This window comes from Antechinus flavipes, chromosome 3 (genome assembly GCF_016432865.1).
Source record: "Antechinus flavipes isolate AdamAnt ecotype Samford, QLD, Australia chromosome 3, AdamAnt_v2, whole genome shotgun sequence".
Lineage (NCBI taxonomy): Eukaryota > Metazoa > Chordata > Mammalia > Dasyuromorphia > Dasyuridae > Antechinus > Antechinus flavipes.
Genome location: NC_067400.1, coordinates 428,926,586 through 428,951,601, shown reverse-complemented (window position 1 = coordinate 428,951,601; position 25,016 = coordinate 428,926,586).

Sequence of the window (25,016 nt, the reverse complement as noted above, 5' to 3'; positions counted from 1 at the left end):
TGATTAGAGAAATACAAATTAAAACAACTTTGAGTTACCACCTCACATTTTCAGACTGGCTAAGATGATAAGAAAAGGTAATGATATATGTTGAAAGGGATGTGGGAAAACTGGGACACTAATGCATGGTTGGTGGAGTTGTGAAATGATCCAACCATTCTAGAGAGCAATATGGAACTATGCCCAAAGGGCTATCAAACTGTGCATATGCTTTGATGCAGCAGAGTCTCTACTGGGCCTGTATGTCAAAGAGGTCATAAAAAATGGGAATGAACCCACATGTACAAAGAGAGAGAGAGAGAGAAAAAGAGAGAGAGAGAGAAAGAGAGAGAGAGAGAGAGAGAGAGAGAGAGAGAGAGAAACAACAATAATAATAGGATCTGATCACAGAAAGTTATTATGGTGACAAGGAAAATTAAGTGAAAGGAAAGGGAGAAATAATTCTGAACTATTTTTAAATGGGTATTAAAAATTGGAATAGATAAATTAAAAAAAAAAAAAGAAAAGAAAAGTAGAACAATGGAAGAGACTATATAGGAAAGAATTTTTTTTTTTTAAATGGAACTTAATAGCTCCCAGTGTGATAAATCCCCAAAAATTAATTGAAAGAAAATCTACATTTTCCTTTTTTTTTTTAAATTTTTATTTAATAATTACTTTATATTGACACTCGTTTCTGTTCCAATTTTTTTCCCTCCCTCCCTCCACCCCCTCCCCTAGATGGCAAGCAGTCCTTTATATGTTGGATATGTTGCAGTATATCCTAGATACAATATATGTTTGCAGAACCGAACAGTTCTCTTGTTGCATAGGGAGAATTGGATTCAGAAGGTATAAATAACCCTGGAAGAAAGACAAAAATTCAGATAGTTCACATTCGTTTCCCGGTGTTCTTTCTTTGGGTGTAGCTGCTTTTGTCCGTCATTTATCAATTGAAACTCAGGTCTCTTTGTCAAAGAAATCCACTTCCATCAAAATATGTCCTCATACAATATCGTTGTCGAAGTGTATAATGATCTCCTGGTTCTGCTCATTTCACTTAGCATCAGTTCATGTAAGTCTCGCCAGTCCTCTCTGTATTCATCCTGCTGGTCATTTCTTACAGAACAATAATATTCCATAACATTCATATACCACAATTTACCCAGCCATTCTCCAATTGATGGGCATCCATTCATTTTCCAGTTTCTAGCCACTACAAACAGGGCTGCTACAAACATTTTGGCACATATAGGTCCCTTTCCCTTCTTTAGTATTTCTTTGGGATATAAGCCCAATAGAAACACTGCTGGATCAAAGGGTATGCACAATTTGATAATTTTTTGGGCATAATTCCAGATTGCTCTCCAGAATGGTTGGATTCGTTCACAACTCCACCAACAATGCAATAGTGTCCCAGTTTTCCCGCATCCCCTCCAACATTCATCATTATTTTTTCCTGTCATCTTAGCCAATCTGACAGGTGTGTAGTGGTATCTCAGAGTTGTCTTAATTTGCATTTCTCTGATCAATAATGATTTGGAACACTCTTTCATATGAGTGGTAATAGTTTCAATTTCATCCTCTGAAAATTGTCTGTTCATATCCTTTGACCATTTATCAATTGGAGAATGGCTTGATTTCTTATAAATTTGAGTCAGTTCTCTATATATTTTGGAAATGAGGCCTTTATCAGAACCTTTAACTGTGAAAATGTTTTCCCAGTTTGTTGCTTCCCTTCTAATCTTGTTTGCAATAGTTTTATTTGTACAAAGGCTTTTTAATTTGATGTAATCGAAATTTTCTATTTTGTGATCAGTAATGGTCTCTAGTTCATCTTTGGTCACAAATTTCTTTCTCCTCCACAAGTCTGAGGGATAAACTATTCTATTTTCCTCTAATTTATTTATAATCTCGTTCTTTATGCCTAGGTCATAGACCCATTTTGATCTTATCTTGGTATATGATGTTAAGTGTGGGTCCATGCCTAATTTCTGCCATACTAATTTCCAATTATCCCAGCAGTTTTTATCAAATAATGAATTCTTTTCCCAGAAGTTAGGGGCTTTGGGTTTGTCAAACACTAGATTGCTATAATTGACTATTCTGTCTTGTGAACCTAGCCTTTTCCACTGATCCACCAATCTATTTCTTAGCCAATACCAAATGGTTTTGGTGACTGCTGCTTTATAATATAATTTTAGATCAGGTACAGCTAGGCCACCTTCATTTGATTTTTTTTTCATTAATTCCCTTGAGATTCTCGACTTTTTATTGTTCCATATGAATTTTGTTGTTATTTTTTCTAGATCAATAAAATATTTTCTTGGGAGTCTGATTGGTATAGCACTAAATAAATAGATTAGTTTAGGGAGTATTGTCATCTTTATTATGTTCGCTCGGCCGATCCAAGAGCACTTAATATTTTTCCAATTATTTAAGTCTGACTTTATTTGTGTGGAGACTTTTTTATAATTTTGCTCATATAATTCCTGACTTTCCTTTGGTAGATAGATTCCCAAATATTTTATGGTATCAACAGTTATTCTGAATGGAATTTCTCTTTGTATCTCTTGCTGTTGGGTTTTGTTGGTGATGTATAAAAATGCTGAGGATTTATGGGGATTTATTTTGTAGCCAGCTACTTTGCTAAAATTATGAATTATTTCCAATAGCTTTTTAGTAGAATCTCTGGGGTTCTCTAGGTATACCATCATATCATCTGCAAAGAGTGATAGTTTGGTTTCCTCATTGCCTACTCTAATTCCTTTAATTTCTTTCTCGACTCTTATTGCCGAGGCTAGTGTTTCTAATACGATATTAAATAATAATGGTGATAGTGGGCAACCTTGCTTCACTCCAGATCTTACTGGGAAAGGTTCCAGTTTTTCCCCATTGCATATGATGTTTACTGATGGTTTTAAATATATGCTCCTGACTATTTTAAGGAAAAGTCCATTTATTCCTATGCTCTCAAGTGTTTTTATTAGGAATGGATGTTGGATTTTATCAAATGCTTTTTCTGCATCTATTGAGATGATCATATGGTTTTTGTTTGTTTGGTTATTGATATAGTCAATTATGCTAATAGTTTTCCTAATATTGAACCAGCCCTGCATTCCTGGTATAAATCCTACTTGGTCATAGTGTATTATCCTGGGGATGATTTTCTGTAATCTTTTTGCTAATATTTTATTTAAGATTTTAGCATCAATATTCATTAGGGAGATTGGTCTATAATTTTCTTTCTCTGTTTTCAGCCTACCTGGTTTAGGTATCAGTACCATGTCTGTGTCATAAAAGGAGTTTGGTAGGACTCCTTCAATCCCTATTTTTTCAAATAGTTTATATAACATTGGAGTTAATTGTTCTTTAAATGTTTGGTAGAATTCACATGTAAATCCATCTGGTCCTGGGGATTTTTTCTTAGGGAGTTGATTGATAGTTTGTTCTATTTCTTTTTCTGAGATGGGACTGTTTAGGATATTTACTTCTTCCTCTGTTAGTTTGGGCAAGCTGTATTTTTGGAGGTATTTTTCTATTTCATTTAAGTTATCAAATTTATTGGCATAAAGTTGGGCAAAGTAACTCCTAATTATTGCTCTAATTTCCTCTTCGTTAGTGGCGAGTTCTCCCTTTTCATTTTTAAGACTAACAATTTGATTTTCCTCTTTCCTTTTTTTAATCAGATTTACTAAGGGTTTGTCTATTTTGTTGGTTTTTTCATAGAACCAACTCTTAGTTTTATTAATCAATTCAATAGTTTTTTTACTTTCAATTTTATTGATCTCACCTTTTATTTTTAGAATTTCAAGTTTAGTGTTTGACTGGGGGTTTTTAATTTGTTCCTTTTCTAGCATTTTTAATTGCAAACCCAATTCATTGACCTTCTCTTTCTCTATTTTATACAAATAGGCCTCTAGAGATATGAAATTTCCCCTTATTACCACTTTGGCTGCATCTCATACATTTTGGTATGATGTCTCATTATTATCGTTTTCTTGGGTGAAGTTATTAATTATGTCTATGATTTGCTGTTTCACCCAATCATTCTTTAGTATGAGATTATTTAGTTTCCAATTATTTTTTGGTCTACTTCCCCCTGGTTTTTTGTTGAATGTAATTTTCATTGAATCGTGGTCTGAAAAGGATGCATTTACTATTTCTGCCTTACTACATTTGAGTTTGAGGCTTTTATGTCCTAATATATGGTCAATTTTTGTATAAGTTCCATGAACTGCTGAAAAGAAAGTGTATTCCTTTCTGTCTCCATTACATTTTCTCCAGAGATCTATCATATCTAACTTTTCTAGTATTCTATTTACCTCTTTGACTTCTTTCTTATTTATTTTGTGGTTTGATTTATCTAATTCTGAGAGTGCAAGGTTGAGATCTCCCACTATTATAGTTTTACTGTCTATTTCTTCTTGCAGCTCTCTTAGTTTCTCTTTTAAGAATTTAGATGCTACCCCACTTGGTGCATATATGTTTAATATAGATAGTGCTTCATTATCCATGCTACCCTTTAGCAAGATATAGTGTCCTTCCTTATCTCTTTTAATTAGATCAATTTTTGCTTTAGCTTGATCTGAGATCAGGATGGCTACCCCTGCTTTTTTGACTTCACCTGAAGCATAGTAGATTTTGCTCCAACCTTTTACCTTTAACCTGCATGTATCTCCCCGCTTCAGGTGTGTTTCCTGTAAACAACATATTGTAGGATTCTGGCTTTTAATCCATTCTGCTAACCGCTTCCTCTTTATGGGGGGGGGGGGTTTACCCCGTTCACGTTTATGGTTAGAATGACCAATTCTGTATTACTTGCCATCTTGTTAACCCCGGTTTATGCTTTTCTCCCTTCTTTCCCCTTTCCCCCCTTCCCAGTATTAAACTTGTGAGCACCACTTGCTTCTCACAGCCCTCCCTTTTTAATATCCCTCCCCCCGCCGTAGAGTTCCTCCCCCTATCTTACCCCTTTCCCTCCCCGTTTTCGTATTCCCTTCTGCTTAGCTTATTCCTTCCCTTTTCACTTTTCCCTTCTCACTTTTCAATGAGATGGAAGAAGTTTCACCATAGATTGAATATGTCTTAAGATTTTTCACTTAAAGCCAATTCTGAAGGCAGTAAGATACCCACTATATTCATCCCCCTCCATTCTTTCTCTCAGATATAATAGGTTTCCTATGCCTCTTCATGAGATGTACTACGCCCACTTTACCCTTTTTCTGATACAATGTCCTTTCCACATCAATTTCTAGAACAAGGTATACATGTATTCTTTATACATCTATATAGTCAAAATATAGTTCCCAAGATTAATCTTTACCTTTTTAGATTTCTCTTGAGTTCTATATTTGTAGATCAAACTTTTTGTTAAGTTCTGGTTTTTTCATCAGAAATAGATGAAATTCGCTTACTTCATTGAATGTCCATCTTCTTCCCTGGAAAAAGATGCTCATTCTCGCTGGGTAAGTTATTTTTGGTTGCATACCAAGTTCCTTAGCCTTTCGGAATATCATATTCCAGGCCCTTCGATCTTTTAATGTGGATGCTGCCAGATCCTGGGTGATCCTTATTGTGGCTCCTTGATACTTGAATTGGGTTTTTCTAGCCGCTTGCAATATTTTTTCCTTCATCTGAGGGTTCTGGCATTTGGCCACTATATTCCTTGGTGTTTTGATTTTAGGATCCCTTTCAGTGGGTGATCGATGAATCCTTTCAATGTTTATTTTTTCCTCTGTTCCTATGACTTCTGGGCAGTTCTCTTTGATAATTTCCTGGAAAATAGTGTCCAGGCTCTTTTTTTCATCATGTTTTTCTGGAAGTCCAATGATTCTCAGATTGTCTCTCCTGGATCTGTTTTCCAGGTCTGTTGTCTTCCCCAGAAGGTATTTCACATTTTTCTCCATTGTTTGATTTTTTTGGATTTGCTTGACTGATTCTTCTTGTCTCCTCGAGTCATTCAATTCCACTTGTTCAAGTCTGATTTTCAGTGAAGTATTCTCTTCACTCACTTTTTTAAAATCTTTTTCTAATTGTCCAATTGAGTTCTTTTGTTCTGTGGAATTTTTTTCCATTTTGCCAATTTTGTTTTCCAGTTCACCAATCCTATTTTTCAAGGATTTTACTTCTTTATCCACTCTCTCTTTAACTTTCTCCAGGCTCTTTTGCCAAGCCTCCCTCTCCTTTTCCCAAGCTTCCCTCTCCTTTTGCCAAGCCTCACTCTGCTTTCCCCATTTTTCTTCTAGCTCCCTTGTGAGAGCCTTTTTAATCACTTCTATGAGGTTCATCTGTGCTGAGGAACAGATGATCTCTTCCTTTGGGGATTCACCTGCGGACTGCCTGTTTTTAGTCTCCTCAGGATTTAGAGTCTGCTCTCTATCTGTGTAGAAGCTGTCAAGGGTTAAAGTCCTCTTCAGCTTCTTGCTCATTCTGTCTATTAATCAGAGACAGACTAGCAAAGAAAAACAGAAAAAACTGGAGTCTTTCTTTGGGGGAGGGGTTGGGTATGTTATCGAGCTTCCTCTACAGACTGCAGGGGGCAGCAGTGAGGCACTAGCAGGACTGTGTTGCGCCTGCGCTCTGAGATCCCAGAGCATGCTGAGTCACTGTGGGGGGGAAGGGGAGGGCGGCCAGGTCCCGAGAGACTCCAGCTGTTTGGGGTTGTATTCTTCAGCCCCGGTGTTTTTAGCTTCTCTGCTGGGCTGCTGACTTGCTGCTGGAGCAAAGTATTCAAACCTGTAGCGAAGCTCTCCCCGCAGAGACGGCTGCGATCACTCCCCACCCCCTCTCCAGTCTGCTCCCGTGCTCTCACTGCCGCTGCCTGCCTCCTGCGCTCAATCTAAAACCGCCCCAGCCCTCCAGTAAAGACAGACCTTTCTTGGCGGATCTCAAGGATGGCTTCTCTTGGTAACTATATGTGGGTTTTTTTTCAGTCAAGCATTGATTCAGAGGCTTGTAATGAAGTGGATAGTGAGAGAAAGCGTGGAGCTTATGCAGCTGTGAGCCTCCTCTCCGCCATCTTAACCGGAAGTCCAAAATCTACATTTTCCATGGCAACAACAATATTATACAACGATCAATTCTGATGGGTGTGACTCTTTCCAACAATGTGATGATTGAGGCCAGTTTCAATGATTTTGTGGTGAAGAGATCTATCTATACCCAGAGAAGCCATTGCCTGAACTGAGTGTGGATTATAACATAAATTCTCACTCTTTTTGTTGTTGTTCATTTGCATATTTTATTCCTTTTCTTTCCTTTTTGATATGATCTTTCTTGTGCAGCAAGATAATTGTACAAATATATTTACATATATTGGATTTAATATGTATTTTAACATGTATAACATATTGGATTACTTGTCATTTAGAGGGAAATGGGGGGAAGGAGGGGACATTTGGAACACAAGGTTATGCAAGGATCAATATTGAAAAATTATTCATGCATATATTTTGAAAATAAAAAGCTTTAGTAATAAAAAAAATAGAAAATCTACTTGATCATAACTATTGAGGCTGGGAAGGATGGAAAATGAGGCTTAGACCAAAATTTTACACTATATTACAAAATAAATTAAAATCGATACCTCAATATCACATTAAAGTCTGTAACTTTTTAAATTAAAGAATATCATGTACTTGTCATAGAGCTAAAGAGTGCTAAAGAGTAGCACTCTTTAACCAAAAGAGTGCTAAAGGAAACTACAAAAAAATAGAATAAATAATTTTGAATATATGAAATTGAAAAGTTTTTGTACAAACAAAATTCATGCACCTGGGCTAAAAAAGGAAATACTCAAGTAATAAAGAAAAATCTTTTCATTGAAATTCTCAAATAAATTTTTTTTATAATCAGTAAACAAATATATAAGATCCAATCAATATGGTCATAGTGTCCTTTGACCCCACGATTCCACATATTTGCATATATCTCAAGAAGATCCTTGACAAAAATATTTTCGTTGAACAAAATAGCAACGTCTTGTGGTACCAAAGAAACAAAATAGATGCCTATTGACTGGGGGAATGGTTAACAAGTTGTAATCCATAAATACAATGAAGCATTACTGTACTGTAAGAAATGGTGAATATGATGAACACTTAAAAGCATGGACAATCTTTTTGATAGTATTTTATTTTTCCAAATACATGTAAAAATAGTATTGACCAGACATTTTCATAAAACTTTTCAATCTAAATTTTTCTTTCTCCCTCTCATAATTTCCCCTTCTTAAGACAGCAAGTAATCTGGCATAGGTTTTATTTGTGCATTCCTTTTAAACATATTTCCATATTTGTCATATTGTTTAAGAAACATTCAGACAAAAAAGGGGGAAAAGATCTAGGGAAAGAAAAACAAACAAATAAAAAGATGAAAATACTATGTTTTGATCCATAATCTCCCTTTGGATGTGACTGGCATTTTCCATCATAATCTATTGGAATTGTTTTGAATCACTTGAGAAGAGCCAAGGCTATCACCATTGATCATTAAATAATATTGTTGTTACAGTGTACAATGTCCTATTGGTTCTATTCACTTCACTCAGTATCAATTCATGTAAGGCTTTCCACAATTTTCTGAAATCAGCCTTTTCATCATTTATTATTGAACAATAACATTCTGTTACATTCATATACCATAATTTATTCAGCTATTCCCCAACTGATGGACATTCAGTCAGTTTCTAGTTCCTTGCCACTACAAAAACGGGCTGCCACACACATTTTTGCACAAGTGGGCCCATTTCCCTTTTTTTATTATCCCTTTGGGATACAAACCCAATAGTGACACTGCTGGATCAAAGGGTATGCACAGTTTTATAGACCTTTGCACATTGTTTCAAATTTCTTTTCAGAAACTGAATGAATGCCCATCAACTGGAGAATGGTTGAATAAATTATGGTATATGAATGTTATGGAATATTATTGTTCTGTAATAAACTACTAGCAGGATGATTTAAGAAAGACTTGGAGAGATTTACATGAATTGATGCTAAGTGAAATGAGCAGAACCAGATCATTATACATGGCAACAACAAGACTATACAATGATCAATTCTGATAGATGTGACTCTCCTCAACAATAAGATTATTCAAACAGTTCCAATTGTTCAGTGATGAAGAGAGCCATCTACATCCAGAGAAAGGATTGTGGGAACTGAGTGTGGACCACAACATAGCAATATATATACTGGACTATCTGTCAACTAAGGGAGGGGATGGGGGGAAGGAAGGGATAATTTGGAACAGAAGGTTTTGTCAGGGTCAGTGCTAAAAAATTATCCATGTATATGTTTTGTAAATAAAAAGCTTCAATAAAAACTTGCTTTTCAGAATGAATGGATCATTTCATAACTCTGCCAACAATGTATTAGTGTTCCAGTTTTCCCATATCTCCTCCAACATTTATCATTATCTTTTCCTGTCATCTTAGCCAATCTAAGAGGTGTGAAATGGTACCTCAGAGTTGTTTTAATTTGTATTTCTTTAATCAATAGTGATTTAGAACTTTTTTTTCATATCACTAGAGATGTCTTTATTTTCCTCATCTGAAAATTATCTATTCATATCCTTTGACCATTTATAAATTGAGGAATAACTTGTATTCTTATGAATTTGAATCAGTTCTCTATATATTTTAGAAATGAGGACTTTATCAGAAACACTGGCTATAAAATTATTTTACTTTCTGCTTCCCTCATAATCTTGGTTGCATTAGCTTTGTTTGTGCAAAAACATTTTAATTTAATGTAATCAAAATTATTCTTTTGCATTTCATAATGTTCTCTAATTCTTGTTTAGCTATGAATTCCTTCCTTTGTCATAGAGCTGATAAGTAGACTATGCCTTGTTCTCCTAATTTGTTTACAGTATCACCTTTATGTCTAAATCATCAACTCATTTTGTCCTTGGTTTAGGATGTGAGTGTTGATCAATGCCTAGTTTCTGCTAAACTATTTTCCAATTTTCCCAGAAATTTTTTTAAATCAAATAGTAAGTTCTTATCCCAGAGGCTGGAATCTTTGGGTTTATCAAACACTGGATTACTATTGTCTTTGACTATTGTGTCTTGTGCATGTAACCTATTCCATTGATCCACTACTCAATTTCTTAGGTAGTATCAAATGGTTTTGATGACTGTCACTTTATAATAGAGTTTTAGATTTGATATGGTTAGGGTACCTTCCTTTGCATTTTTCCCCATTAATTCTCTTGATATTTTTGACATTTTGTCCTTCCAGATGAATTTCTAATTCTATATAGTATCTTTTTGGCAGTTTGATAAGGCAATGAATAAGTAGATTAATTTAGATTAAATTGTCATTTTTTTTCTTATTTTAGCTTCACTTACTCATGAGGAATTAATAATTTTTTTTCAACTGTTTAGATTTAACTTTATTTGTGTGAAATGTTTTGTAATTTTGTTCATTTAGTTCTTGGGTTTGTTTTGGCAAGTAGATTTCCAAATGTTTTATGTTGCCTACAATTCATTTAAATGGGATTTCTCTTCCTGTTTTTTGATGATGGGTTTTATTGGTAATATAAAGAAACATCAATGATTTATGTAGATTTATTTTATATCTTGCAATTTTGTTAAAGCTATTAATTGTTTCAAGTAGATTTTTGAATGATTCTCTAGGATTCTCTAAATATATCATCATATGATTTGCAAAGAATGATAGTTTTGCTTCATCATTATGTACTTTAATTCCCTCAATTTCTCTTATGTCCCTCATTGCTAAACCTAACATTTGTAGTACAATGTTGAATAATAGTATTTCACCCCTGATCTTATTGGAAGGTTTCTAGCTTATCTCTGTTACATATAATGTTTGCTAATAGTTTTAGATAGATGCCACCTATCATTTTAAGGAAAATTCCATTTATTCCTATGATCTCTAGTGGTTTTCTTAGGAATGGGTATTACATTTTGTCAAATGTTTTTCTTCATCTACTGAGATAATCATATCATTTCTTTTAGTTTAGTTATTGATAGGGCTAATTTTACTGATAGTTTTCCTGATTTTGAACTAGCCTTGCATTCCTGGTATAAATCCCATTTGGTCAGAATGTATTATCTTAGTGATAAGTTCATGTAACCTCTTTGCTAATATTCTATTCAAGATTTTTGCAGCAATTTTCTTTAGGAAAATTGATCTACATTTTTCTTTTTCTGTGTTTTGTCCCTTCTCGGTTTAGGTATCAGCCCCATATCTGTGTCATAAAAAATTTGGTAGGATTTCTCTTCACCTTTTTTTTTTTTCAAATAATTTACATTGTATTTGAATTAATTGTTCTCTAAATGTTTGTTAGAATTGACTTGAAAATTCATCTGGCTTTGGAGATTTTTTTCTTAGGGAATTCATTGATAATGTGTTCAATTTCTTTTTCTAAAATGGGATTTTTAATATTTTATTTTTCCTTCCATTTATCTAGGCAACCTATATTTTTGTAAATATTCATCCACTTCACTTAGATTATCAGATTTATTGGCATACCATTGGACAAAATTGCTCCTAATTATTGCTTCAATTTCCTCTTCATTGGTGGTAAGTTCACTCTTTTCATTTTTGATACTGGTAATTTGGTTTTATTGTTCCTTTTTTAAATCAAACTAATCAAATATTTATTTATTTTGTTGGCTTTTTCAAAGACCAAATCTTGATTTTATTAATTAGTTCAATAATTTTTAAGTTTAATTTTATTAATCTCTCCTTTGATTTTCAGAATTTCTAATTTGGTATTTATTTGGGGGAGTTTTATTTATTCTTTTTCTAGCTTTTTTAAATTGCAGAACATGGAAAATCTTACATGAATTGATACAATGCAAAGAAAGTCATCCCCCCCCAATATTAATAATATAATGGAGGGACCGGGGTGGGGGGCAGTCAAGTCAACAAGCAAACATTTATTAAATATTTACCATGTACCAAATACCACATTAGATACTGGGGATAAAATTGAGTTTTTATGCAAACAAAATTAATGTGTATAGGCTAAAATTTAGAACAGTTTCTGCTATCAAAAAACTTACAGTCTAGTAAGGGAAGGCAACAAATACCTACATAGATAGCAACAAAATAGATGAGAAAATGAAATTCACAATGTAAATGGAAAGAACCAAACAACCAAAAGTAGGCACATTTGGCTAACTTTAGTTCTAAGTTTCCTTACAACTCAAGGATTCTATGATAGTCTGATTACTGATCTTTTGGTACATATTATTTCCCTTTTTATTTTAACAGCATCCCCCAAACTTTAATTTAGATCCTAATTTCCCAATGTTCTTCACAAATATGGCAAACAAAAAAATAGTTGCAATCTATTGACAAGCAAGCCATTTCTAGCTCTCTTCTTTGAAATCATCCTTGACTCCTCTTCCTTAGACATTCTCTTGGAAAAAAATTTCCTCTCCTATCACCAGACTATATCAACCTGAGAAATTTTGGGGGAAATATCTCAGTTTTGCTTTACAACTTGAACATTCTCTTTCAGTAATTCTCCCACTATTTTCAAGGTGTTTTTCCTGAATTGGACTCTGTTTTCTTTTCTTTGTAAATTCCAGTTGTTCCCTATTACTTCTTGATTAAGATAACAAGTTCTCTTTTTGGCGTGATTCCAGGCTATCTTTTCAGCTTTTTATGCATTATTCTCATTCTTGCATTCTATGATCCAATTAAACCAGACTTTTTTCTCTTTCTCACATGTGATATTCTATTTACCTTGCCTATTTCTTTGCATTGACTATTTCCTCTTATGTTTAGAATGCATATCTTCATCTCCACCTCACAAAATCCCTCTTTTAATTCAAGACTCAACTCAAAAACACCACCTTCTACATGAAGCCAGTTGTTAGTGCTCTTCCATTCAAATTACTTTGTTTTTTTTTCAGAACTTTGTATTGCTTCTTTTAACTCTATCCTGTACCCACTTATATGTTTTTGTTGTCCAGCTGGGTTAATAGTTACTTGAAGGCACTGAGAGATTGCCTTCTTACTGTTGTTTAGTCAGTAGATGGTAAGAGATAAAACTTTAACTCCAGCCTTCCTGATGCCAATCTACTATGTCACTTTGTCTTTAATCTATGTTGATTTTATCTCTAGGTATATGACTTTACAGCTTGTCTCTACATTGTTTTCAATAAGATCATTTCCCCAACTAGTACTAGAATCTTTTAATCAGAAATATGTGTTTTAATTATATGAGTATGTAAATAATACTTATAAATATATGAATCTTTATTACATAACTGGTTCTGAGTTTATAGGCAATCATAGGAGCTAAAATTAGTAAATAATCATGAGAGAATGAATCTTAGGAGCAAGATGATTCTTCTAATCCAAGTCTCAAAGTTAACTGGCTAATTTTATCTTTCACACCTACCTAAAAAAAGAAATGTCTTTATCACCTAACTCAAGGAAGTTTTCCTCATGTCTCTTCCAAATTTTCATTTAACAAGCCCCTTTATAACGATTCTGTCATTGGCTGATACCATCTTTAAGTGGATACTAGGAATCTCCATTAATTCAATAGTGTTAAAATTGAAGGGGCTGGACTAAGTGATCTTTTAGGTCTCTTTCAGCTCTAAATCCTATGAACTAGAGTTGTCTGAGAGTTCTGACTTCACTCCTTAACCTGCTTGCTTTTGATGCCTGCTTTGACTTTTGATCCCGAGTTTGGATCTTAGAATGTGAATGTATGATGTTTGTGTCACCTGGTTTTGACCCCTACTTCAGCATCTGGACTCTGATCCTCACTTCACTCCTTTGGCCGAGTCAAATTTGTGCTTTCTAATAGACTCTATTTATATCACATAGCAAGTATATACCATTGTCAGGTCAGGCCCTACCTACTTTTCTAGTTGCTGGGCCTCTGGTCTCTGTCCCAGGTCTGGACTTCTCAGGGCAACTCCTTATAACCTCAGTCAACCTTGGTATAATTTAATGCCTCAGCAGGTCCATTCCTGCTATTTCATCATCTACTTGAAGATAACTGATAGGTATCTTTTAAAAGTCTTCTTTTTACTGACTAAGTGAACCCCAAATTTTTAGAATTTCAATAGAGATGCTTTCCCTATTTAAAAAAAAAATTATATTCTACTGTACTCTAGACTTCCTTTACAAACATAAGCTGAGTTTTATGGCTTCCATTCCTTTATTCACATAATAATTCTCTCTGAGTGGTGTAAATTCATCCCCCTATTCTGGACACTACATTCTTATTCATTTAAACTAAATTCCTATCATCCAAGCCAAATTCAACTTTTTTTGTGATTCCTTCCCTGATAATCTTTCTTGTACATGACTGTTCCACTGCAATCTCATGTAGTCTTTTATTCCTTAAAAAAAAAAAAATTCTCTGATATATTTATCAGTGTTTGTTATTGCTCGATCATTCAGATGTATCCAACTGTAAAATTTTTATCTATTGGGTTTTCTTGGCAAAGATACTGAAGTGATTTGCCTTTCCTTCACTTGTGTGTACCCATTTTACAAATGGGGAGCTGAGGTAAATAATTGACTTACCCAGAGTTACAAGAGTAACTTAACTGTTGTAACTGTCTGAAACTGGATGTGAACTCAGATCTTTCTGGCTCCAGGCCTGGTGTTCTATCCATTTGCACCACCTAGCTGCCCCATATTTATTAGTAATATTATTTAAAATAATTGTCTATTCTATGTTTGATTCCTGTTCTACTGTAACTTCTATTAGAGAAAAAAGTATTTCTTTTACTTGATGACTATATGAATGTGGGCAAGTCATTTAATCCCTGAGAAACAAGAGACTCAGTTTCTTCATGTGTAAACTGGAGAAAAAAACCGAAAGTATTTAACTGAAATGGTCTTTATGAACAAAATGTTTTAGAAAACTTTAATAATGAAATAAATTTGACATCATTATTCTTATTTAAATTTTCCAGGTTTCCAAGTACTTTACCAAGTGCTCAGCATACAATGGAAACTAAAGAAATATTAGTAGAATTGAATTATTACAATGAACCAGATTAGACACAAATCTTTGAACTAATTACACTAATAAAGATCGATGATTGCTCTATGCAAAAAAAAAAAAAAAAAAAAAAAAACAAGATACTGAGACCCGCATGGATCATTCCCATTTATGAATTCTGTGGCAGGCTCACTTTGGAATCATTATATTTCTGATTCATATTTTTATCTATCACTCAAACTTTTCTTTTCTTGTATAGTCAAGGCTTATTCATTCAATATATTTTACACACACACACACACACACACACACACACACACACAGTGTACTCATTTATATCTAACTACATTTAGTTTACTCAGCCACCCGCCCTACAATACCTGCATAGGTATAGCCTCCAACAAACATGGAATAAAAATGTATCTGTATATATAGTCAGGCATGTACACATGTATGTATACTGTTAGAGACAACATGATGTTCCAAATACCTTGGAATCAGGAAGATTACATTCCAAATCTTGTCTTGACATATAGTGATTGTATAAGTCACAGAATAGTTGCCTCATTAGGAGTTTCCTAAGTCAATAAAAATCACACCTTAGTTCTATAGTCTTTATCTGTATCTATATCTACATAGGATTAGTTCTAAATTCTTTTGCATCATTGTTGAACATTTTTGCAACAAAACATTAGTGCTTCTATTTTCTCTAGATTCAACAATTATCATGCTCCTCTTTTGTCATCTTTACTAACCTGATGAGTGCAAGATTAAACCTCAGAATCTAATGATTAGAAATATTTTATATGGTTGCTCAGAGTTTATATTTCTCTATTTGAGAATTGTCTTCTCATCTCAGTTGATATATATTTTCATATATTTGTAAAATTTCTTATGAAAGATATTCCAAAAGTATTAGTGTAGTTTTAAGATTTAATAGCACTACTATAGACTCCATCAATCTGTCCTTCATAGGCTTTTTGGTGTTAATACCTTTGCTAACATGATTTTGTATATTTAGATATCCTTCCCTTCTCTGAATGCTAAATTTCTACCTCTCCTTTAAAACAGGTCAAATACAGCCACCTCTGTGTTATCTTCTCTGATATTCCCTCTTGGACATATGATCTTTCTCTAACCTCACACTCTCTTTTTGCAACTCTCTGATGTACTTATAAAATAATGTTATGTAAAATACTTGTCTGTTAAGCTCTAATAGTTTAAAACTGCACAAAGACTTTTAGAATGACCTGTATATTTTACATATTAGTTTTTTTATTGGAGAAATTTGGTATAAAGTTTTTTCCTAGTTGTTTCCCTTCGAAATGTATTTATCTTGTTTATGCAAAAGCTTTTCAATTTTATGTAATCAAAACTGTTCACTTCAGTTTTTATGGTTACTATCTTTTGTTTATCTAAAAATTCACTCCTTGGCTGGAAAAGATACTTCTTTCCATTCTCTATTTTTTTTTTTTATTATATGACTTTTCACATTTAGGTAATGTATATATTTGTATTTTATTGTGGTATATATTGGAAATCATTGGACTAAACCTAGGTATTCCATATGGCTTTCTAGTGTCTCCAATTGTCTATCAGATAGGGAATTCTCATCTTGGGAGTTTGTATCCATGACCTTATTGAACACTATGCACCTATGTTTTATTGCGTCTGGCTATTGTTTACCTAAACTCTTCTATTGATCAATTTACCTTCTTTTTAACTTTTTTTCCTATTTTTAATCAGTATCAAATATTTTTAATCATTACTACTTTATAATATAATTTATTATCTGATATTGTGAGGAGCTCTTGATTCTGAATTTTTTATTATTTCTCTTCAGATTCTTGATCTTTTGTTCCTCCAATTAAATTGTATTATTAAGCATAGTTATATAGATTGCCTTACAAACTCTTCTACAAGCACTATGTTTTATTACTAAGATTTTAACATACATCTAAAGGAATATTCTATAGAACTTGTACATTAAAACGTGTATTTGTGTGTATGTATGGATGTGTGCATTTATATGGAGAGGGAGAGAGAGAGAGATGGAGACAGAGAAAAACAGATGTCTGTATCTAAATATCTAGGACAGACAGTTCAATAGGGAAGTGAGCTGGGTCAAGAGTTAAAAAGGAATAGGAAAGCAGGATAAATTGCTCCCTAAAACTTGCAAGCAGTTTTATAATCTTCCATGTTCCTATAATAGCAAAGCCTATATTTTCAATTCAAGCATTTTACTAATGTTTCCGTATGGCAACTAAAAATACAACTATCTTTGAAGAACTAAAGATGAATATCAGAGAGAAGCCAAAGAAATGGTCCATGAAAGGTGTATACTCTTATTTGTGAACATGTAACCAATGACAATCTCAAAAGAATAATAAAAGTAGAGCATAAAATCAAAGATGTATATGGCCAGAAGAAAAGACAAGTTTGTCAAAATGTAAAGAGGTATGACAGATGGTTGGCCAAAGAACCTCACTGTTATCTCACCATGTTGGGAGAAAGTGAAAAAAAGTCTCCCACATTTTGGATAAATGTACTATAGTGAACTTTCAGAAAGACTGGGCTTAAATTAGAGAAAAAGGGTAGTCATGATGAGTTGAAAATGGCATCATTTTAGAGAACTCCTGAGACAACTGGAATCAAAGACAAAATTAAATATTTGAGTATTTTGCCTAGATTTACTAAATAAGCCCATTAGGGTTTTTATATAAAACTAAATCTGTAAATTAATTTAGGTAGCATTGTCATTTTATTTTATTCAATGTAATTATAACTAATTATTTACTTTAATCATTTGGTTTTTATGTTAAGTAGTTATATTCATATAAATTTTGAATGTAATATATTGAGAAGACTTACAGATATTTTATATATTCTGTTAGTAATTTGAGACTTTTTTCTATCTTTTCCTATTGTGTTTTATTAATAATAGCTAGAAAGGGGAGTGATTTTGTGAATTTATTTTATATATTATTAGTGCATTTTATAGAAATGATTATTTCAATTAATTTTTTATTAAAATCTATAAGATTCTCCAAAAAAAATCATATCAGTGACTGCTGTCTATTAACTTTTAAAAAATTATCTTATTATTAGTCTTGTTCTATTACTGTGAGAATCCTGGTGGGTGAGTAGCCACAAGCACTCTTTTCTACCCTGGAATTGTGACCAGGGTCCATTAGCTCTGGTGTACTAATTCTCCTCCTCTCCCTGGGACTGAGATCCAAAACTTTGACCCAAATATAGATATGGGAAATATAACAAAATCCTTCCTCTAGTGTCACCAAAGATACCACTGTAGTCTCCTTCTGAGCTATTAATTTGGGTTTTTTCTCTTAAAATTATTTATCCATTTTTCTAACTTTAGCATTTATGATTTTCAGAATTTTTATTTTTTGTGTTCATTTGAGGTTTTTTGATTTGTTATATTTTTCTGCCTTTTTTAGTTGCACATTTAATTTGTTGAGTACTTGTTTCTTTCTTGGCTTGATAAATGTGTTGAAAGGTATGAATTTTAATCCAAGTACTTCTTGGCTGTGATCAACAAGTTTTGTTAGGATGTCAATGTCAAAACATTCTTTTATAATTGTTACTATCCCTATATTTTTCTTTGGCTCATACATTTTTTAGAATTATATTATTTAGCTTATATTTAAATCTGAATCCTTTCTTCAAATTCCTTCTATTGATTAAAAATGTATTGCATCTACTCTATGTTCCAACAGTGTCTCTACTGGGAGTATATCCCAAAGAGATCACAAAAGAAGGAAAAGGATGCCTATGTGCAAAAATGTTTGTAGCAGCTTTTTTTGTAGGTGCAAGAAACTGGAAATTGAGTAAATGCCCCTCAGTTGGGGAATAGCTGAATAAGTCATGGTATACCGATGTAATGCAATATTATTGTTCTATTTAAAAATGGTGAGCAGACTTTTAATGACTTAATGGTTACTATGCACTAAACTTGTTACATATATAGAAAGGAACTAAATCCCAAGTGTTGTCCATGTTGTCCAGAATGTGTCAACTCAATGTTTATTGCAAGATAGAATCCTCAGCTGTCTTTTTGATGTCAAGTCAATGTTTATTGCAAGATAGAATCCTCAGCTGTCTTTTTGATAATTCAATTGTTCTAGCCTCTGAGCAATATATTAAAAGATTAACTAGGAAGGGATGGAAAGAGAATAAGCCTTTAAATAGTAATTATCATTCACTGGTATCCATGCTAAGGACTTTACAAATATCTTATCAGATCCTAACAACAACTTTGTAAAAGGGTTTTACTATTATCCCTATTTAATAGTTGGAGAAACTGAGGCTTGCTCAAGGTCAGATAGTTTATAAGTATGTGAGGTCAGATCTGAACTCAGGCCTTCCAGATTTTAGATCCAGTTATCTTTCCACTTCACTACCTGGTAACCTGAAGCTCAGAAGGTAGGAAAATTTGAAAGATCATAAAGTTTACATCTAGAAAGGAACTTAGAAATCATCTTCTGCAAACTCCTTGTTTTTCAGAGAAAGAAACTGAAACTGACTTACTACATTAAATTTATTTTACTCTCTTTTTGACTCCTTTTACTAGTCCTACTACTAGCTGTCAGTTTACAAGCAGAACCGATTTGATGAATGACAAGGAGTTGATTTCAATCCTCAGGAAAGCTCTTAGTGGAATTGAACTTAAAAATAGAGAAAATGGACCAGAGACAAAAACTAACAATGTACATATCTAGTTAAGATGTAGCTAATGTTCCTATTTAGCATCTTCAAGCTTCTCACACTTATATCACAAAGCTAGGAAGGAGCCTCAAGCACTGAACTGCCTGCCAAATTCAAGGACATGGGAATGTGAATTATCAAACAAGCTGGGCATGAAAGGTGCTGAAATCATCCTTTTTGAATATTGCCAAAAAGCAGCTTGAGCTCCAAGGGTGCTAATTGGTGAAATATGTTTAGCTTCCTAATTCATTCTGAGCTTATGACCTGCTAACCAAAAGGTAAGAAGAATGCCGTAGGAGTCTAAAATACTGAGGGGAGTTAGAGTTAAGAGGAAGTGGGAGGAAGAAAACATTTATCAAAAGGCCTTATTTAAAGCTAGGTTATATCAAATGAGGCCTGTTTTGTACGGGCCATGTGGTGTAGCATTTGATTGCCCAGAGAACTTTAGTTTTATCTGCCAATTTTTATCTTCGGTCTTTTAAAGAGGAAAATGGAATCCTGGTCATTCACTCATGAAGTCCAAAAGTAAAACCAACAGCTTTGGATTTTTCATCACTATTACCATCCTTTACACTTGTATGATCTTATAAATGTTAGGAAAAAGCTTTGATATGGATAGGATTTAGACTTGAAAGGCAACTTAGAGATCACTGATGTCAAATATCTCACATCAAGGGACATATTAATAAATAATAAAATAGTATTTTAGTAGCACTTTAAAGTTTGCAAAACAATTTACATGTATCATCTGATTTGGTCTTCACAAAACCCCTGTGAGCTGGGCACTATTATTATCCACATTTTATTGATGAGAATAGGCTGAGGCAGATTAAGTTACTTGCCCATGATTTCAGAGTTGAGAAGTACTTAAAGAAAAATTCAAACTCAAGATTTCTTGACTTCAATTCTATGTTTTTAACTACTATATCACCTTTCTGTCTTTTAATTACTTCATTTTATCTTCACATTTGGGAGACAGAAAAGTTAGATAAAATGATGTTATTTTTTTACCGGTAAAAAAGTTGAGGCACAAAAGATTAAATGATGTAAAGGGGATTTTGAAGACTATAAACCACTAGAAAGCAGGCTTTGAAGAGGCTCCTTCACTAGGTTTTTTTTTTTTTTTTTTTTAATGAGATTCATTGTTTGCAGCAGACATATTTCTTGGTTATAACTCTGAACTGGAGTTCAGATATACCTGACCTCCACCACAGTAAACGGAATTCTATCCTGTCTTCCCAGGCCCCTTTGCCAAAAGGAAGGAAGTGTGTTTCATTTTCTATCCTTGGTAGTTTTTAAGAAAATAAGTGTGCAGTTACTTCAGATTATGGTACAGTAATGTCAGCAGTCCTGTGTGTAAGATGTGTGACCAATTGAGACCTCCAGGTTTATGATTTGAATGTAAACACAATAGATTAGGACTGAATTATCTAGATTATAATGGCTATGCAAGATCTAGGTGTTCAGATATAAAAAGAAACAATTCAACAAATATGACAAAAACATTATTATTATTGTTATCATTGTTGTAGTTGTTACCTTGGATATTATTATAGTCCTGTTTATAAATAAGATATAGCTTGGTTGTTGAACCTTGACACTTCATATAGGGGAAATATTTTCTCAAGCAAAATATAAGCAAGTTTATAGAATCTCAGGGGTGAAAAGGGCAATAGAGGCCTTATAATTTCCTCAACAGCATACATGACAAGTGATCATCCAGCCTTTACTTGAAGGCTCCTAGAAAGGTGGAGCCCACTAAGTGCTAGAACAGCTTATTCGCCTGTGGGTCAGCTCTAATTGTTTTCCTTTTAAACCAGGACTAAACCTATTCATCAGATTCTCCTACCTATTCCTATGAATTCTACTTTCTGAAACCAAGCAAAATCAGGATACTTCTTCTTCCACATGACAGCTCTTCAAGTCATTGAGGATAGCTATCCTGTCTCCCCTTAATTTTATCTTCTCTAGGCTAAATGCCCAGTTCCTTCAATTTGACCTTGTGACATTTCACAATCTCAATCATCTTTCTCTGAACTCCCTCCAGCTTACTAGTGTTCTTCCTAAAATGCAGCTCCTGGAACACAGTAAGCCAATTTCATATGTGATCTGAGCAGGATGGAGTAACTATCTATAATCCATAGCTTATATAATTAATCAAAGAGATTAGAAACCTCTTGAGGGCAGAGACTTTCATTTGTCTTTTTTTGTGTCCTTAGCACTTAGCACAATGCCTGATCTTAATAATATCAGGCTCTTAATAAATCCTTATTGATTGATCTGCTAGACACTATGTGTCTCTTAATATAGCTACTTTGTCTGCCATTTAATAATAGCAATACTATGAAATAATGATAACTGATACTTATGGAATACTTTTAAGTTTTGCAAAGTATTTTACAAATATGTTCTTATTTTATCCTCATACTAACCCTAAGAGATAGATGCCATTGTTACTCCCATTTATAGCTGAGGAAAGAGAAGCAAATAGTATTTAAGTGACTTGCTTAAAGTCACACATCTGGGAAAAATCTGAGTATATCACACTGTAGACTCACATTCAGTTTGTCATCCACAAACTTTACCATTTTTTTTTTTTTCAGTTTAAATAGTATTGAGCCATTCTTCTTTCATCTTGTGCTTATGAAGTTGATTCTTTTAAATACCAAATGAAAAATTTTGCCTCTACTTCTATTATATTTCCTTATTATATTTGACCCAATATTCTAACATGTAAGGTTCTATACAGATCCTAATTCCTTTCTCCAGTATGTAAGCTGTTGCTCCAAGCTTTAAGTCATCAATAAAGTTAAGTATATAAACTATGCCTTTATATTAGTCCCTGATAAAACTGTTAAATAACACAGGATTAAGCCCAGAATTTTGGTGTGCTCCATTGCTGTTCTCCTTATAATTTCAACATCAAACCATTCAATTAGTTCTTGACCTTCAACCAGTTCTAAATTCATATAACAGTATTATGATCTAGCTTATACAACCCCATGTTATCCACAAAAGTATCATGATAGACAACATCAATTACTTTGGTAAAATCGAGACAAATTATACTAGTAGCATACTCTTGATCTATCAGAGTAATAACTGACAAAATCTCAAGTCTATCCAGTCTATACTTTGTTCATATATAATTAACTGCATATTATCTCCCACATTAGAATTGGGAGTTGCTTCAAATCAGAGGTTCTTTATGCTTTTCTTTGTATCCATAATGTTTTGCATAGGATTTGGTGTATATAGGCTTGTGGACTGAGTGATTATTGAGTGAAGAAATATTTAGCATGACCTGCTCTTGATGAAGACATACTGGCTCAGTGTGTTTTTACTTCATTTTCTACATGCTCACTAAATAATATGTCCTGGAATCTCTAGATATACATAATATAATAAATCCAAGAATTTTTCCAGATATCAAATTCAAGCTCACTCATTTGTAATTTTCAGATTCTATTATTTTTTTTTAAAAAGGTCACCATATATCCTTCTCCAGTCCCTATGGCACCTCTCCTAATTTATATTATTTTTCAGAAATCACTGACAGTGTCTTAAGAAGATACAATAAAATATAAAAAGATTTTCTTATCTCAATAGTTCAAGGATTTTTAATGTCATTAGTGTGGGTATTTTCTATACTGACATAGATTACTGTTTCTCTGTTGCTATGCCATGTAACCATGGACAAATCATCTTAACTCTCTAGATCTGTCTTCTCATTAATAAAATGGGAATGAAGAAAGCTTAAAAAAAAAAAAACTTAAGGAGCTATATAAATGTGAGCCATTCCTACTTCATTACTATTGCTATTAATTCTTTTGTCTTTTGTTGCTGAAAAAAATATATTAGCAGTTGGCCAACCTTCTGGTTGTATCAGGGTAATGTTGATTAATTGAATGTTGTTGGCAAGATACTTACTAAATTTAATTTAAATAACACAGTTTCTTTCTAAGGGTCTGGAACTGAGGAAGGAAGGGGCAATATTTTTTTTTTTAATGGCAAAAAAGAGGAGGACTTTTCCTTCTTAAATATTATCTGAGTGTTTTAAACCAAAGTTCCTAAACTGATCTAAAGTATTAATAAAATAATTAAAATCTTTCAGCCATACTTAACCATAAATCACTATCTTTCTAATAAACCTAGGATAATGATTCTCTGATTCTGTATTAAAACACTTACATATTTAAGTTATAGTGATGAAAAATAAAATTGCTGTAGGAATGATTATGCATCCACTACCATTCAAAGTTTGCATATTATTCTTTCATGAGTCATGATGAAGGTCCTGCTTAAGCTAAAAGTCAGAGGTGAACAGCAGCCATCAGGCCTACCTCCAGAGCATTGGCTGTCACTTCTGGGTCCATTAGCTTGGCTGCATAATAGCTGGAGTAAAATTAGGATAGAGGTCAATATCTTGAATTATCTTAAGACTAGAATAAATTCCAGAATCCAGACCCTCACTGAGAATATAGAAATGTTCCTGGGATCATGGGTATGTATATGTATATGTATATGTATATGTATATGTATATGTATATGTATATGTATATGTATATGTATATGTATATGTATATGTAAATAAATATTGCATATGAATTTATATGCATTTCCATACACATATATTTTTTATATATCTACATAAGCTATTTCTCTAAATTTATATGCAAGGTGATTTCACAGAAAGTTAGCTGTACAAAAACAGTAGAGACCTGGATTCAAATCCTGCCTATAATACTAGCATATCATCATGAGAAAGTTATTTAATGCCAGTAATCATGGTATACACATAAGTTCCCTGTCACCAGGGGCTGTGATTTAAAGTTAGCTTATCTTTTGAACTCATAACTTGTAGGCTGTAGTGGTTCAAGTTCATCTAGTGCCTGTGCAAAGTTTGACATTAATATTGTGAGACCCAAGGGATGGGGGACCACCAAGTTGCCTGAGTCAAAGGCGCAAATCAATCCACATAAGAAAACTGATCGGGTCAAAGTGGTTACTAGGTCAAAGGGTACCAAGAGTTCCCTGTGCTTCTAGTCTGTGTCAGATAGAAAGATTTAGTCTTTAAAACAAAACAAAATTCTTCCTTCTGAATTTCAGTTTCCTTAGGGATAAAATGAAGATAATAGCTATATTACTTCAATAATTGATATGAGAATCCTTTGAGTAATGTACATAAAGGACTTTATAAGTTTATAAAGTGATACAAATTTCAGGTATTATTACTGGAATTCACACATGGATTTCATTTCATTTATTTGAAAATATAAGCATATATATATATATGTCACTATACAAAATAAGGGCAGCCAGGTATCACAATGGATACAGCACCGGGTCTGGCATCA